Source organism: Pistacia vera, unplaced genomic scaffold (assembly GCF_008641045.1).
Source record: "Pistacia vera cultivar Batoury unplaced genomic scaffold, PisVer_v2 Contig656, whole genome shotgun sequence".
In the NCBI taxonomy this organism is placed as follows: Eukaryota; Viridiplantae; Streptophyta; class Magnoliopsida; order Sapindales; family Anacardiaceae; genus Pistacia; species Pistacia vera.
In genome coordinates, this window is record NW_022196508.1 from 2,321,439 (window position 1) to 2,340,545 (window position 19,107).

The following is a 19,107-nucleotide window of genomic DNA, read 5'->3' on the forward strand; positions in this document are numbered from 1 at the left end:
TTGAGAAAGAGTAGAGAATTACTCTAAGAGTTAAGCTACATTATGATGAGTAGCTAGAGAAAGAGTAGAGACCTTGTGCACAAGCTACTCTAAGAGCTAAAGAAGAGAATAGAATAAGTTGTGCGATGGGGAACCCATGAGTGATGAGTAGAGTCACGAGAGTGGGTGCTTTGTGATCCCCAGCCGTGCCTCTGGTGAGATGAGGCCGTGACCATCACGTAGAGTGGAACATGATATTCCAGCCGTGCCCTCGGTAAGAAAGGGTCGTGACATTTAAGAGATATAGAGAAAGAATGTACACTCACATGGCCAAGGGTTCCGAATCCATGCATGACCAAATCCGATCGGTGGAGAAATGAGCAGAAGTCACGTAGAGTGGTAGCGCCCAGCCGTGCCTCCGATCAGATGAGGCCGTGACATTCCAATGAGTAAGAATGAGAAAGAACAGAAATAGAAAGAACAGAAAGAGAAAAAGAGTAAAGTAACGAAAAGCAGGTTGAGTTCCCGGCCATGCCTCTGGTAAGATGAGGCCGTGACAACACCATAGGGTGTATAGCAAAGAATATGGGAAATAGAAATAGAAATATAAAGAGAACAAAAAATGTGAAAAGAATAATGTAAGGAAAGAATTAAGAGAAATTGTTATGGGGATAGACTAGTAGAGTAGTTACTTACTGAGCATTAGTTGTGCTCACCTCGTTGTTTCTATGTTTTTGCAGGTCCCAGGTGAGTATGTAGTCAGGTGGGTGAGGGAGAGTAGTTACACTGTCTACCACACTTTTGAGAATTTTTGTAAATGATACTAAATTTATGCAAAGACTATGTATCACTACTTGGAATGAGTTAGTCCAAGTGTTCCTTACGAAATATTTTCCACTTGTTAAGTCTACCAAGATGAGAAGTGAAATTACTAATTTTTTCCAGCAAGACATGGAGTCACTATATGAAGCATAGGAAAGGTATAAGGATCTCTTACGAAAGTGTATTCACCATAGGTTGCCAATATGTTTACAAGTCCAAACATTTTACAATAATATAAAAGTTATGATTGATGCTACAAGTGAAGGAGCTTTGAACAACAAACCACCAGAGGAAGCCTACAATTTGATTGATGTTATGGCAAGCAATAACTACATGAGGCCTTTGGAGATAAATTTAACAAGGAAAGCTACGGGAGTGCACAAAGTTGATGGCTACACCGTGTTGGCTGCTCAACTTTTAGCCATCCAAAAGCAATTGGGAGTTGCCCTAAAGGTAAATGCTATTGAATCTTCTTCTCTAACTTGTGAACTTTGCATAGGGAATCACTTGTCAAAGGATTTTCAAGAAGGGAATCCATTTGCTCAACCGAAAGAAGCTAGCTATGTCAACAATTTTCAACGAGGGCAAGGGAATCCGTACTCTAGCACATACACTTCAAAATGGTGCAATCATCCAAACTTTTCATGGAGCAACAACAATGAGCACAAACCACCACTAGGCTTCCAACCTTGAGAGAAGAAATCCAGCATGGAGAATGTGCTTACAAAGTTTATGGAGGAATCATGTAAAACATTTGACAAGAATGAAGCTCAGCTTCAGAAATATGAAGTCTTGCTACAAAATCAAGTTGCTTCCGTACAAAACCTTTAGACTCAAATGGGACAAATACATAGTATTTTATTGGAAAGAGTTCAAGGTTCATTACCAAGTGACACGTAGAAGAATCAAAAGGAGAGAATCAATGCTATCATGTTAAGAAGTGGTAACGAGTTGAAGGAATAAAGGAAGGAAGAAGAAAAAGGGCAAAAACTCGAAGCGAAAAAAGTTGATAGAAGTAACCATGCCATGACACAGTGCCGTGGCATAAAAGAAACTAGAAGCAAGCATGTCATAGCACAGTAGAGGATAAAAGCAAGACTGCTGCGACACAAGGGTAGAATATGACAAAAATCCCCACGTTGCAACGAATGATGAAACAACCCTTTCATATCCTCACAGAGTGTAGAAACAGATATTAGACAAGCAATTTAGTAAGTTCATGGACATGTGTAGAAGTTTACACATTAACATTCCTTTCGTAGACATGTTGGAGCAAATGTCAAAGTACACGAAGTTTCTAAAGGAGATTCTTACCAAGAAGAGGAGGTTCGAAGAACATGAGATGGTGATGCTTACGGAAGTGTGTAGGGTGTTGCTATTGAAGAAACTACCACAAAAGCTTAGAGATCCAAGGAGTTTCACAATTCCTTGCACAATAGGTAGTGTTCATTTTGATAACGTTTTATGTGATTTAGCTGCTAGTGTGTAATAACTGCTTCATACTAGGATACGTATAGAAATACATCACGTAAATATATTTATATTAGCAAAAGTAAATGGGCCCACAATTTTCTTTTAATACATTTAATCATTCTTTATACAAAGTAAAGAATCATAAGTAAAAGTTAACAAAAACAATGGACAGTGTAGCTATTACTCCTCGCTTGCAGATGCCCATCCGACCGCGTCCTCACCTAGATCCTGCAAACACAAAGAAAAACAACGGGGTGAGCACAAAATAATGCTCAGTAAGTAAATCCTCTACTCGTCTATCCCCGTAACTCTTTCTCTTAATTCTTTCCTTACACTCTTCTCATCTCATTTATTTTCTCTTTCTGTTTCTCTTTCACATAGCTCTTTTCTATTAACTTTCTGTTGTATGTCACGGCCTCATCTTACCAGAGGCACGGCTGAGTGGAGATCACAAAGCACCCACCCACTCTTCGTGACTTCTACTCTTTCTCTTCCTCTATTCTTTCTTATATTTTCTCATTCTTTCTCACTGGAATGTCACGGCCTTATCTTACCGGAGGCATGGCCGGGTGGAGTTCACAAAGCACCAACCCACTCTTCGTGACTTCCGGTTGGAGTTCACAAAGCACCAACCCACTCTTCGTAACTTCCGGTTGGAGTTCACAAAGCACCAACCCATTCTTAGATTTTCTCATTCTCTTTACTTTTAGAGTAGCCCATTCACAAAGTTCTCTACTCTTTCTCAAACTACTTCTCAATGCACAATTAATGCATAAGGATGGTTCATGCTTAAAGTTTCTTACTTAATGCACTTTTGAAATGCACAAATGCAATATTGCATCAAAACTGTCATTCTGCGCAGGTCACACTCAAGAAGGCATAACTTGAGTTATATACCTCGGATTGCTACGGTTTTGGTCTCGTTGTAAAGCTTAGAAACAGGGCTATAACTTCTGTGTTTTGGTCTCAGCCCAGTTCAAACCGTAAGTTGCCCAAAAATTACCTAGAAAGTCACGGCAGTGACAGGGCAGATTTCACTTAGGCATTTCATCAAACAACTCATATGCATAAACAAACCCTAATTCAATTATCATTCTATTTAGTTCTCAAACCATCCAAAATGAGAGAAAAACTCTCTTGTAGCATCACATACCTACATGGCAAACACACTCCACAAAAATTTCTCCAATTCTTCCAATTTCAACCCATCATCAAATCATCACATATACTTCTCATATTCAAATATATCCAACAACAAGCATAATTCATCATCAATCTCATCTCAATTTCTCAATAATCAAAACATATGCATATTTAGAAGAAATCTCTACTCACTTGAATTCTTAAATTTTAGCTTGAGTTGGATTTTGAGTGGAATTTACTTACCTTGTGCTTGAGTAGTCTCTCCTAAGCTCTCTATTCTTGTTGGATTCCAATCTTCTCTTAACCCTAAGCATAAACTTCATAAGAACTCAAACTTTACACAAATAAATCATAGATAAAGAGCTTGATTCCTTACCTTTGGATGCCTTGAATCAAAACCCTATGAAAATCTACTCAAAAGCCCTCAAATTCCTTGGAAAAGTGAATGAAAACTTGAGAGAAAAAAGGAGGAGGAGTGTGGGGGGTGGAATGAACGAAAATGAGGGTTTCAAACCCTAACACTTTAATTTATAACCACACTTTCCCATTTTGCCCTTGCTCTTTCTTAGAAATTCCATCTATGTCCCTTAGTCAATTACAATAATGCCCTCATTTTTAATGCATTCTCTATTAAATTCTATCTCTTTTCACTCCCCACAAGTTCAACTAATTTTGAGTGAAAAGACCATTTTACCCTAATGAAAGTTTAAGGGATTTTCTCTACATTTTTCGCAAAATAACTTTAACAAAAATTCAACTAAGGGCCAACCAACCAATATAAACAATATATCGACCCAAATAAAAACAAAACAATAAACATTTAAGCAATACACCATAACTTAACTATGTACCTCAAGTGGGGCGTTACATAGTGTAAATTTGATGCCCTTTTCAATTTATAAGAAACTAGGCCTAGGGGAAGTAAAACTAACCACAGTTCATTTTCAGTTAGTAGATAGGTCTATAAAATATCCTAGGGGAGTCGTAGAAGATTTCTTAATAAAAGTAGATAAATTGATTTTCTTGGTAGATTTTATTGTGCTTGATATGGAAGAAGATCGAGAAGTACCTCTAATTTTAGGAAAACCTTTTCTAGATACTGGTAAGACTTTGATACATGTTCACCAAGGAAAGCTAATCTTAAGGGTAGAGGATGAACAAGTAGATTTTAATATGTTTGATGCCATGAAGTACCCATCTAAGGGGGATACTTGTTTCAAGATTAGTGTCCTTGATGATATCATTGCTAAAACCATAGAAGAAAATTACCCAAGCTCCCCCTTAGAAAATTGTCTAGTTAATGCTAGGACAAACGAAGATGAAGTGGATTGAGAAGAGTTGAAAGGGTATTTAAGCTTCTTAAATGCTCTACCATCAATTGAATCGCTATACACTAAGAAGGTCTATGAAATTAATGCAGTAAAGAGCCATTCCAACTCATCGACAAAGGAGCCTCCGAAACTCGAACTCAAACAACTTCCATCTCAAATAAGGTATGTGTTTTTAGAAGATTCAAAGGTTTATCTTGTTATTATTAATGCTTCTTTGAGTGGTGTAGAGAAAGAAAAGTATTGAGGGTGTTGCGAAAATACAAGATGGCTATCATATGGACAATTGCAGACATCAAAGGCATAAGCCCCTCCATTTGCATGCACAAGATTTTAATGGAAGAAAGCTAAAAGCCAACGGTGCAACCACAAAGAAGACTAAATCCAACAATGCAAGAGGTGGTGAAGAAAGAGGTTTTGAAGTTGTTGGATGTGGGGATCATTTACCCAATTTCGGATAGTGCGTGGGTGAGTTTGGTTCAAGTTATACCAAAGAAGGGAGGAATGACCTAGTGCAAAATGACAACAATGAACTCATTCTGACAAGAACGGTTATGGGATGTCAAGTGTGCATTGATTATTGGAAGCTTAACTCTGCGACATGCAAGGATCACCTCCCACTACCCTTCATCGATCAAATGCTAGAGAGATTAGCGGGCCATGCATTTGATTATTTCCTATATGGATATTTGGGATACAATCAAATTGCGATAGCATTGGAAGATCAAGAGAAGACAACATTCACATGCCCATATGGAACATTTGCATATCGAAGGATGCCATTTGGACTGTGCAATGCATTGGCCACTTTCCAATGTTGCATGATGTCCATCTTCTTAGATATGGTGTGTTAGAGTAGGTGCCCTAGAGGCAATCAATTATTGTAGAATTTACTCTTTGTAATAATGTTCATTGATTAATAAAAGGCATTTTATTCTATATCGCATAAATCATTATTGTATGTATTGATATATGTCCTTAGAATGGTAGAACCGTGACGAGAGTATCAAGTGTTTCAAATCTTGATAGTGAGAACCCTATGAGCACATATGGTGGCCATTCTAGAAACATCCATAGCCCAAGTATTATTCTGAAGTAAAGGCACAGATAATATGGTAAGGCTATCATAGTGTTGAATGACCCTGTTGAAAGGCAGTGACTGATCTCACTTTTCAAGGTTGTTTGGTGAAAACCTGGTGCAACACACGGGTGCTTGCTGTAGGCAAGTTCACTAGACTGACCCACCAGAGGATTCGATATGGATGGTAAACCCTGTGTCTATGGAACAAATCCTCTAATGAATGGTGGTGCATGTGATCTTTAGACTTGAGATCACCAAAGCGCCTTGTGCACCGATTGGAGTAGTTTGACACTAGCCCAATGCAGTTTTATTCAAAGCTGTCAATACGGTAGTGATTGGCTACATCAAGGAGTGTATCAAGACTATGGTGGATTGATAGAGGATTCATCACTCTCGGGTATAGGGGAAGTTATCTCATGGTGCAATTCAGCAAATGACAATAACACTAAAACTGTGGCCATAGTGGGATTGAGTTGTTGCTCTATCCAGTTTATAATTTTGGTCATTGGTCCAATAACTGAATACATACATATCGAGAGTAACAGAGGTTGACACTATTTCTATGCCTCGGTCTCGTTGAGATAATGAATGATGAAAAGATTGGATTGTACGGTAACCATATCGTTGACAGGTAGCTGCTTTGCTGAATTCGAATCCATCGGGTGGCCATGATGCCTTGTTAGGGGCCAATCTTGGTCTGTGTGTAGTGAGACGATTAATTGGTGTTAATCGTGATACCACACACTATCGGTATAATGAGGAGCCTACGGGTCACACACATAGAAGATAATTTAAGAACCAGTTTATAAGAAGGGTGTTTTCGTCTTTTTAGGCAAAAGGGTATTTTGGTAATCTCACAGTGCAATTAAATTTGCTGAAGTTGTAGCCTTTATTTAATTTGATATTAAAATTCAATAAGTAAGATTATATTTAAATATGTGTTTGCATATATTTAAATGAATTATTGTTATTGTTAAATGTTAATATATATATATATATATATATATAAATTTAATTTAATTGAAATAATGATAATTAAAATTAAAATATCTAAATGGGGCTCTTTGGACATGGGGGCTGTTTGGGTTGGTGCCCAAGCCCATTCCATGATGGAATAGGGCATTGTGTGTGCACTATATAAGTGCAAGCTTTTTGTGAATTAAAAAAATAATTTGATTCATTCACATTTAATTAAAATCCAGCCCCCTTTTCTCTCTTCCACGCCATTTGCTTTTTGGGTTGAATCAAATATCACTTGATTCTTGTTCTTAGTTCTTAAGGCTAAAGAGGATCTAGCAAATCACTCTTTAGTACCTTGGGGTTATCTTCATGTGGACTACCGCTGGTTCGATCCTACCCTTGGATCGATAGCAAAACCCATTAAGAGACAAGTTGGAGGAGCCTCCAAACATGCGTATGAATTCTTAACTCTAAATTGATTTTTCTGTAGATTTCGATTTAAAGTATATTGTTAAATTTGTGCCTTGATCTTGGTTCTAAGGAAACGATCTATTATATATATAAAATTTTTGTTTTCGCTGCTATGACTTGATCATTTCCTAACATGGTGGAGAAATCCATTGAGATTTTGATGGATGACTTTTCTTTGGTAGGTAATTCTTTCGTTTCTTGTTTATCTAATCTTTCTTTGGTTTTGTAGAGATGTGTAGAGACCAATCTAGTACTTAATTGGAAAAAGTGTCACTTCATCATACAACAGGGAATCGTACTAGGCCATAGAATGTCCATCAATGGGATTAAGGTGGACTGAGCAAAGGTGGAGGTCATTGAGAAGCTACCACGTCCAAATTCCGTGAAAGCCGTTCAGAGTTTCCTTAGACATGCCAGCTTCTATAGGAGATTTATGTAGGATTTTTCTAAAAACTCTAAACCTCTTTGTGATTTATTAGCTAAGAATGCATCTTTTAATTTCACTAAAGAGTGTTTAGAAGCATTTGAGTGCCTAAAAGCTAAATTGATATCTACTCCTATAATTGTTGTGCCCGATTGGGAATTACCTTTTGAATTGTGTGTGATGCTAGTGACTATGCAATATGTGTTGTATTAGGGCAACGAAAAGGTAGAACATTGCATGTCATTTGCCATGCTAGTAGGACATTGACGAGACCACAATTAAATTATGCCACAATGGAAGAGAGTTTTTAGCTGTTGTTTTTGCAATTGACAAGTTTCATTCTTATTTGCTAGGTACAAAGGTGATCGTATACACCAACCATTCTGATTTGAAGTACCTTCTAGCAAAGAAGGATTCCAAGCCAAGATTGCTTAGATGGGTATTACTTCTTCAAGAGTTTGACTTGGAAATCCAAACAAGAAGGGAACCAAGAATCAAGTGGCGAACCATCTATCTCGATTGGAAAGAACGGAAGAAGATCAAAAGGATGAAAAACCAATCAATGAACACTTCCCAGATGAGCAACTATTTGTGGTGCATGATGGACCTTGGTTTACCGACATTGCCAATTACTTAGCAGAAAAGGTGCTACCTCTTGGAATGACATACCAAAGGAGGAAGAAGTTTTTCTCCGACTCGAAGTATTACTTTTGGGAGGATCCATTCTTGTACAAGCAATGTGCCGATCAAATGGTAAGGAGATGTGTATCGGAGGAAGAGATGGAGAATATACTTCGACATTGCCATTCTTTGGAGGTCGGAGGGCATTTTGGAGCAACATGGACGGTTACCAAAGTTCTTTAATCGGGATTTTTCTGGTCCACTCTATTTAAAGATGCATATAATTATGTTTTAACTTGTGATGCATGTCAAAGGGCTGAAATATTTATAGGAAACTAAAATGCCTCTTAGTAACATTTTAGAAGTATAAATATTTGATGTGTGGAGCATAGATTTCATGGGACCTGTCCCATCTTCTTTTTCTAACCATTTCATTCTTATGATTGTAGATTATGTCTTGAAGTGGGTGGAAGTTGTAGCAATACCTACCAACGATGCTCAAGTCATGGTGAAGTTCATAAAGAAGGACATTTTTTCAAGATTGGGCACACCTAGAGCTATCATAAGTGATAGAGGATCTCACTTTTGTAACAGACAATTTGAGACTTTGTTGAGCAAGTATGGAGTTACACATCGGGTTGTGATACCATATCATCCACAAACAAGTGGTCAAGTAGAGGTGTCTAATAGGGATTTAAAGAGAATTCTAGAGAAAATGGTGAACACCTCTTGGAAAGATTGGTCGACAAAGCTTGACAACGCACTATGGGCATATAGAACGGCATTCAAAATGCCAATAGGGATGTCACCATATAGGCTAGTATATAGGAAAACATTTCACCTTCTAGTTGAGCTCAAGCATAGGCCATATTGGGCTATGAAGCTTTTAAATTTTGATCCAAAGGGGTAGGTGCAAAGAGATTATTGCAACTCAATGAGACGGAGGAATTTCGCCACAAAGCATTGACAGACATACAAAGTTTAATCCTTCACAAGTGCACGAGTAAGGGTCGATCCCACAGAGACTGAAGGTGCTCTCGCTATCCTAGTAACTATGCGTTGATGAGTCAAAACGAGAATTGAAATAACGAAAGCATAAATTTCATATTAAAGTAAATCTAAATCTAACTATCTACACAGAATCCTAGGGCTCTAACTCCATCATAATTATCAGGCTATGTGTTCACCGTCAAACTAGTTCTCTCCACTCCATTCTAGGGTTCGTACTCCATCGGGTTCAACCTAGTACTTTCATTATTCAAACTATCTAGTGGCATATAGTCTAGTCTAAACAACAAAGGAACCAATTCGTATAGACACAATTAATCCATTCACAAAGCTAAAGAAGATAGGCACAACGTCTCTCGTTTCTAAGGTATTACCGCTGCCATTCGGAATAACCTAGTGTTTCCATCAACTAAACTAGCTAGTGGCATATAGCCTAGTCTAGTAATGAAAACCTATTAAGCGCAAGACGATCATAAAGACAATAACCAATCTATACCCCGGCAGGGCTACAAATCAATCATTCCACAACCAATCTTGTCTCATACAATCAGTTAACTAACATCAAGGTTGATCAGTCCCTAATATCAACTAAAGATTGAATTAAATGTAATGAATGAATCTAGAACATAATAGAATGGATCAAACAAATAGAATAATAGTAAAACACAAGTCTTCAATTAGATTACATCAAATCCCTAGAAAATAAAATATAACATAAAGAAAAAGAAACAATAACACCTGGAACCATAATCGTGAAGAACAAAGGAGGATGAGAGGAAGAGAAACTCCTCTCCTCTGCAAGCTCCACCTTTCCAAGAAGCCCCAAATGAATTCTCTCCAAAATGTGTATATCAAACCTCAAAACTCTCTAAAAACGGACCTAAGTTGCCTTTATATAGTTTTTAGACAAAATGGAAAACTTGTAAATACTAGTTGTCAAAATTAGGGTTCGAATTGCAACATTTTTACATTTTACGTGATTTGTGACCTGGCATAGTTTATTTGCACAGCGATACAGTTGAATTGAGCCCCGACGCAGTTTAATTGTGCTGCGATGCAATTTGGATTTCGTCGACTTTATGCTGCGGCGCAGAAAAATGAGTTGCGACTCAAAATCAGTTTTGTCGTCTTCACACCACGGCTAAAAAAAGTGTGTTGCGGTTCAGATGCAGAATTTCACTGTTTTTCTGCTTGCCTTGATTTATCCACACTCCACGAGTCCAAGATGTCCGAACACCAACACAAGCATGAATAATCCATCTTTTTGCACCCGAATACCTGAAAACACAACAAAACCCTTGATTCTGGGGATAACAAAACAAGTAAGAAAACTCATTCTAAATAATGCATTAAAACTTGAATTTCTTACAATTTCACCCCCAAAGCACAAAATAAATTCGCATTTCCAACACTCAATAAGCATATGAGAGTGCTCAAATTTATAAAGAGAAGACCAAGCTTTGGCATGATAAGCACATAGTGAAAAAGGAGTCTAGAGTAGGGGAAAAAGTCTTGTTATTCAACTCTATGACTGGGACTTTTTATAGGAAAGTTACGCTCAAGGTGGTCTGGACCATTCATTGTAAGTAAGATATTTCCACATGGGGCCATAGAAGTGCTTCATCCGGTAAAAGGAACGTTCAAGGTAAATGGGCAAAGATTGAAACCCTATGTTGAACATGGAATGGAAGAAGAAAGGGTTTCAATTTTTCTCCATGAACCAAAGTTAAAATGAAAAAGCATCAAGCTAAGGACGATAACTAAGCGCTTCTTGGGAGGCAACCCTAGTTTTATTTTGTTGTTTTTGTTTGGTTATTTTTAGAAAAAAAAATAATAAATTGGGCATGCTATGTCGCGGCACTGTCATGAATTTTGGGGTTTTAAACCCAACCACAACATGCCCGCAACACACCCCAAACAACCCTCTTCTCTTCCTCTTTTCACTCTAACACCTCTCTCACTCTACCCAACTCCTTCTTACATCAAAATTTCACCCTCTTATCAAGTTGCTATATATCTAATCCTTTATCTTCATCTTTTGCAAGGATTTCAAGTGAAAATCAAGAAAATTTTCTTGAAGAGATAGGGTTTGCAAATTTGGGAATCTCAAGATTCAAGGGAAATTGGAGAAATTTTTGGGTGAGATTGACTCAACCCAACACAAGTAAGTATATCTACACTCCATTATCATGATTTGGGCTCCATGTTACTTGATTTAGCAAGATTAATTGCTGATTTTGGGGGCAATTTTGTGAGGTAGGAAAACTTTGTGTAGGGTTTATTTGCATTGTTGTTGTGTGAATTATAGAGCATACATTGGTGTTGTTGAATCTATAATATTGCATTTTTTATTGGAGGATTGGTGTTGATTATTGATTGGAGTCGAATTGTTGAAAATAAATTGTGTTGAAAATACTTGAAGCTACGACAATATGGCTCCTAAGAAACAAGAAAAGAATGGAGGAAGTACATTTCATGATTCGAAGTTTGTGAGTGAAAAGGCAAAGGAAAGGTTTGAAGATGCTCACCAAAAAGAGAGGGGTTTCATACAAGAAAGAGGCATATATAGATTTTGGGGATATGGATGTAAAAGGTATAACTGGAATAATCAAAAATTTGGGATGGCATAAATTCACTCAAACTTCCCCCATCAATAGTTGCTCCAATTGTCATGGAATTCTATGCAAACATTTCGGGAAGTGCCAATGGGAAAATGAGAGTTTGAGGAAAGGAGGTGAAATTTAATGTCGACATCATTAATGAATACTATGTGTTGCCACCAGTTGAAGAAGATGAATATGTGAATGTTGTTGAAATCCGCAAGTGTACGGAATCGTGCAAGTAATAAAGCTCGAGTAACGAGTGTCGAATCCCAAGAGAATTACTACTACCAAGTACCATACTAACCTATCTTATTGCTATTTGATTAATCAGATTTTCAGAATGATTCAATGAAAAATAAAACAAACTAGAAAACAAAACAAAAACAGAATTTTATTAATACTTTGGTAAGAAATCAATATGACTAAACCTAGGGCATAGATTTCACACCAATTTAATCCTATGCATTGACAATTATCGCTAACCCGATTAAGCTTATTCTAAAGGCCAAACTCCCTAATATTTCGCTAACTTACTCTCGAACAATTAACAAATTCACTCCTAATGACTAACCCAAATTATCTCTAATCAGATTTAAGCAATTGGAGATCATTAAGTTCTAAGGAATTTACTAGAGCCTCATAGATCGCGGTAACCTATCTCTAGCGTTCGCTCAATCTATGGTTTTATTACCTTAGACAAATTAGGTTTCATCTCTCGATTTCAACCTAACCCATAAAATCATTCAACTCTAGGGCCCTTAAAAATTGAAAGCTTTAAGTGCAATAATAAAACTTAGAACAAAACTTAATAAAAATTAGCAACAAATAATTCAATGCATATTCATAAAATTGGGCTACATCTTAGCCCTAGAAAATAAAATTAGTTCATACTTTCAATAATAAAAGCAACCATTATATTCATAAACATGAGTATAAGAAAGAGTAGAAAAACTTCTCTAATTGGTGACCCAAAATTGTAGGAATTTGCAATCTCCAAAGAGCGGCTAAACTTCTTTCCTTTCTAATCTCTCCCAAAAATAAGCTAAAGACATATATTTATACTCCTAGGGTTTTAGGGTTATGAATCCCACTATCCTAATCACTTTAGAAGTCTTAAAACAGGAAATACATGTCATAAATTTAATGTAGAAAATTCTAGAATCGTAGTTGTGCCACGACACTGTGCCTAGGCATAGTTGATTCTGCCCCTGAACTTGCAATCTTGAAAAGAGGGTGATGTTTGAGCACGATAACGTTCGAATCTGGCAAAGTGGTAAAGATATGAATTGTATCCCTTTGAATCAGATTTCCAAAGGTCCATGAATCATCTCGATCCAAAATCTATAGCTCAAGTTATTGTTGAATTACTGACGCATGTTCAAAACTAGAGCGTTTTTCAAGATTTTCACTTCAACTTCAAATCGCCATAACTTCTTCGTTTCAGCTTCGAATCAGGAACCATTTGATTCTTGTCATCCCACATTCCATCATTGATATAATCTTTATTGAATGTCATTTTTAAGAACTTTTAAGCTAAAAACACTCAAAACATACCCGTGATCCCACAAAAGACATTTATGAAATAATTAAGTTAGATTGAATAAATTAAACCTAATTTCCCATAAGTAATTCTTAGAAACCACTAAGTACATGTGTATTTTCAAGCTCTTATCAGTGAAAAATGTCAACTACAATAAGGTGATTCAAATATTAACAGAGGGACATGCACAATGGGTCATGGTGGGTGATCGATATAAGAAATTTCCAACAAGAAATCTTTGCATGAATACTCGTATATGGCAATATTTCATGAATGCAAGATTGATGCCAACAACCCATAATAGTATCGTGGATCGAGTGAGAGCAATCTTGCTTTATGCCATTGTGATGAAGAGAAAGATGAATGTGGGTAGCATAATTGTATCTCAAATATTATCATGTGCCAAAAATCCTCAGAATAACTACTCCTTTCCGTAACTCATAAAGACACTATGTCATCAAGCGAGGTTTACTTATACTTCGAAAGAATGGGTGATTCACCCCGACGCTTGTTTGACTTATAAGTACATGACCAAACTCTAAATAGGAAAGAAAAAGCTAATTGGAATAGTGGGTGCTTCATCTTCAAGTGCTTCACAAGAGGAAAGAGATGAGAATTTGCATGCTAAGGTGCAGGTTGTACGTGCTTATCAACATCAACAAATTGAATGGATGAATGCTCAATTTTAAGTCCTCTTCGATATGTAACGAGATCAAATGGAGCAAGCAGGATGTGACACTTCAAAGTACAAATTGAGCAAGTTTCATTTTCAATTGAGTGAGGCCAATGAAGAAGATGATGATGAGGACTCCAATAAGAGAATGGAGGAATAAGCAATGGGGGGAGCTCTAGCTACATTCAGAGTGTTAATGTGTTGCATTTCCTTTTTTTTCCTTTTTCCTTGTGTATTTTCCTTTTGTGTTGCTTTGATCCTCTTTTACGAATGTTGTTTGTTTGAATTTGGTTTTATTTTGGATTTTCGTTTAATGTTTTAAGTTGTGATAACTTTGGTTTGGTTTGATATGTTAGTTGTTTATGTTTCACCCATAATTTCCTTGATGCACGCTAAATTGGCCAAGAAAGGCGCACAGTTTGTTGATTTTGACTAGATTTTCGATAAATATTGGACACAAAAAATGTTATGCATGCCTTGACGTGATTATCTCTACATTAATCTTGCACACGAAGGGTATTATAGTTGTTCTCTTTGTACATTGAGGACAATGTCCATCTCTAACGTTGGGGGTAAGGATTTATATGTTTTTTTATGGCCAAATTTAGTTTTGTTCGATGGACATTTTTGAATATCTTCTGTTTTTAATTATCTCTTTGGGGAAAGCTTTTGGGTGGAAATTTTAAACACATTATTTGCCGTATTCTCGTTCTTTATACCTATTATAACCCACCTTGATTATAAGCCTAAAACACACTCCTACCTTTTTGATGTTTGAGAGACTAAATCCTAGCACGAGATCGGTGAGATCAATTGAAGAAGTGAGGGTGGAAGTTGTATAAAATTGAATCACAACCTGAATTACTGCAAATGGATAGGTTGGGGATTGTGGGAAGAGTGGAATGATAAGATGGGGGTTGATTGTGTATTCTTCCTTAAAGAGAACTGTTTCTTTAGGGAAAAAAAAAGGTATGCTAGTGTGAGAAGAAAAGATTGATGGTGAAGAGAAGAAAAGGAAAAATTAAGTCTCTTACATTTTGTTAAAATTCCTTTTCATTCTTTCATAAACCGTTACCATAGCCTAGTGTTACAACCATGATAAAGACCTCATGATCTGAGGTAGTGATTGGATTCTACATTAGTGGAGAGTGGTTTGAAAAGTGAGCCTATAGAGTTTGATTGTACATTTGTTATTTCTTACTTTGCCTATGAAAGCTATGCATAAAATCATCCAGGTTTTTGGATGAATGGTTTATGAATGATTAGGAGAGAGTCAATAACAAAAGTGTAATTGAAATTTTCTTACTTTTTATATTTGCATGTTGTTAATTATTCAATTTGTTCATATTGACACAATCTTTGAGACGAATACATGTATGGATCTAAACTTTTTGTTTGAGTCATTAGTTTTTGAGTCTAGGTTGGGTTTGGATGTTTGTGTGTATCATCGCTAGAAACCCTCACGAGACTACAACTCATCCAACTAGGGCCGCCTAGGGGCTTAAAGGCTTGTTGTATACAGTAAATGCAGTTGTGATAATGTAAAGAAATCACAATCTACAGAAGTGATTTAGGATAGTTAGATATTAGATATAGGTTTTACTTTATTTTGCTTTTGTTTTTCAAGCTAAAGACTTATTTTTATCACTTAGCTTGCTAGGGACTAGCAAGAAGCTAGTTGGTGGTTGTGATAAGACCTTGAAAATACACATTTACGTAGGGGTTTATGGGGATTATTTGTTAGAAATTAGGCTTAAATTGGTAAATTTGCTAAATATTTTCATAAATGTCTTTTATGGGGTCATAGGTGTGTTTGAGTGTTTTTAGGTTATTAATGCTAATTGTTATGGTCAGATGAAGAATCATGTCAATGATGGAATGACTGACAAGTAAAAACACATGGATCGAGAATCGGAGTTGAATTGAAGAAGTTATGGAGTTTTGAAGTTAAAGAGAAGATTTTAGATTACGCTCCAATTTGAACATGCTTCAATATTTTGACAATAACTAGACTTGTAAGCCTTATATTGGGACAATTCTTACACCATTAGAAAGATTATTCTAGGGGCTACTTACATATGTTTCTCACTTGGCCAAATTCGAACGTTGTCATGCTAAAAAATACCAACTCTAGAGTGATGAAGAATGATGCAAGGTTTGAACTGAAGAAAAGATTTGGACACCATGCCATGACACTGTGCTATGGCACAACAAAGTTAGAACCACCCATGTCACAACACAGAGCTGTGGCACACTCATGAAAACTGGAAAACATTTTTCCATGTTTGACTAGGAAATTGGGGTTTTAGGAGTCCTAAATTTAGTAGAATGAAGGGAAACGAAACCCTAACCCCTGTGGGATATAGATAAAAGCCTTTAGCATTGTTTGAGGGACTCTTTTTGTGGGAGATCAAAAGGAAAACTATTAGAAGAAAAGAAAAGAGCATCAGAATTTTTGGAGCTTTTGGAGAAAAATCATAAAGAAGTTTTTCTTTGTTCTTCCTTAAACTCATGACTTTTGTTTTAATAAAGATGTTTGTTTCTTTTATATTTGCTATGCACTAACTTTATTTTCTAAAGTTAAGATGTATCCGAATCTCTTGAATATGTATTGAATAACTATAACGCCCCACTTGAGGTATGTAGCTAATTTACGTTGCATTGCTTGAATCTTTATTGTTTTGCTCTTAACTGAGTTGGTATATTGTTCATATTGTTTGGTAGGTCCTTCGTTGAATGGATATTGTGAGTTGGTTGAGTGATTGCCCTGAAATTTATAAAGACTTGGCAAATTTCTGTTTTTCAGACTTCACCGGGGGGAAGAAGAAGCTTCATCACGGTGATAAAGCCTTGCAACCTACAGTGTAGGTTCTGGAATTTTTCACCGGGGCAAAGAAAGATTCTTCGCCGTGGCGAAGGGCTTGAAAAATTGTGTAATGAGATTCTAGAGAATTCTTCCATAGGGGCAAAATGTCCTTTCTACCCTTAATTAGCAGGAAAAGTGGGGAGTAAAATGTAAGAGAATTTTATGAAGAATATGCTAGAGTAGGGGTGTGATTGTAATGATTTAAAGGACAAGGATGGAATTCCTAAGGAAGAGCAAGGGTAAAATGGGAATGAATGAAGATAATTTGAGCTAAAAAGGGGTTAAGTTTAGTAAACCCTTCATTCATTCTTCTTCCACCGCCATTCTCTCTCACCATTTCCTCTCAATTCTTCCTTCAATTTTTCAAGGATTTTTGAGAGTTTTTAGTTGGATCTTGGTAGAGAATTAATCTAAGACATCCTAAGGTAAGGATTCTTGCTTTAGATGTGAAGTATTGCATATATTTGTACATTGAAGTCTTATGGTTTTAATGTTTAAAGTTGTAGAGAAGGGACAAGTTACTAAGGAAAAGAGAAGTGTTAGTGGAATCACACCATCACAAGGTAAGGAAATCCCAATCCAAGTTGATATTTGAGAAATCCTTTGTGTAAGGATTTATTTATGCATGATATATGTTATGTTATTGAGAACTTAGGTTGAGATGAGTAGTTATTTTATGGTTCTTAAATACACTTCAATTGAGGAGTGTGATGTGTGATGAGAATGTAGTTTGTGATGAAATTGGAGGAGATTGAGAAATCTTTTTGGGAGTGTTAAGTTATGGCAGGGATTATAGCTTGGTGAGGGAGTTTTCTCCCATTTTGGATGGTTCAAGAGAGGGATAGAACTATAGATAAAGTAGAGTATATGTATGCACACTAATTGTTTGATGAAATGCCTAAGAGAAGTATGAGCATGAGTTGTGAACCTTAATTCTTACAACATTGCATATTGGCATTTCCTAAATGCATTAATGAGCATGAACCATCCATATGTATTAATTGTGCATTTGAGAAGTAGCTTGAGAAAGAGTAGAGAACTTTGTGACTAACCTACTCTAAGCATTAAGCTACACTATGAATCTAGTTTGAGAAAGAGTAGAGAACTGTGTGAATGAACTACTTGAAGAGTAGAGAGAATGAGAAAAGCACTGAGAACGGGTTGGTGCTTTGTGATCTCCACTCGATAAGTGTGAGAATGGGTTGGTGCTTTGTGATCTCCACCTGAAAGTTGTGAAAAGCGGGTTGGTGCTTTGTGATCTCCACCCAAAAGTTGTGAAAAGCAGGTTGGTGCTTTGTGATCTCCACCTGAAAGTCACGAAAAGTGGGATGGTGCTGTGTGAACTCCACCCAACCGTGCCTCCGGTAAAATGAGGCCGTGACATACAACAGCAGTTAAGTAAAGAGAGTTGTGTGAAAGATGAGTACTATAAGGAAAGAATTAGAGAGAGAGTTACGGGGACAGTCGAGTAGAGGATTTACTTACTGAGCATTATTTTGTGCTCACCCCGTTGTTTTTCTTTGTGGTTGCAGGATCTAGGTGAGAACGCGGTTGGATGGGCATCGGCAAGCGAAGAGCAATAGCTACACTGTCCACTGTTTTAATATCATTTTGTAAATGATACTCTGTTTTGTATAAATATGTGTATATGTAATAAAAGAAAACTTTGGGCCCATTTACTTTTGCTACTATACATATATTCTGCTTGATATATTTCTACAAGAATCCTCGTGTAAAACAGCCATTACAATAACTTGTGTTAATTGCTATTGAGATTGCTTCCTAAGTTTTATTATTGTGCCTAATGCTTTTGTTTATTAAGGGTTCGAGAATTGGATGAATTAATGGACAAAGTTGAGATCGAGAGATGACGCTTAGTTGGCCTAAGGTAGTAAAACCATAGGTTGAGTGAACGCTAGAGATAGGCTACCATGACTTCTGAGGTTTTGGTAAACTCCATAAAACATAATGATCTCCAATTACTTAAATCTGATTGGAGATAATTTGGGTTAGTAATTAAGAGTTAATTTGATAATTGTTGGAGGGAAAATTATTGGAAATTTAGGGAGTTTGACCTTTAGGAAGAGCTTAAGGAAATTAGCATGAGCTGTCAGT

General features: G+C 36.6%; 1 non-coding gene across 1 annotated transcript; it reads right to left on the reverse strand.

The window, feature by feature from the left end:
• Positions 1 to 891: 891 nt before the first annotated feature.
• Positions 892 to 998, reverse strand: LOC116112219. The gene has a single exon (XR_004125191.1). It is a non-coding gene; the product is annotated as a small nucleolar RNA R71 (small nucleolar RNA).
• Between the last annotated feature and the right edge of the window lie 18,109 nt (positions 999 to 19,107).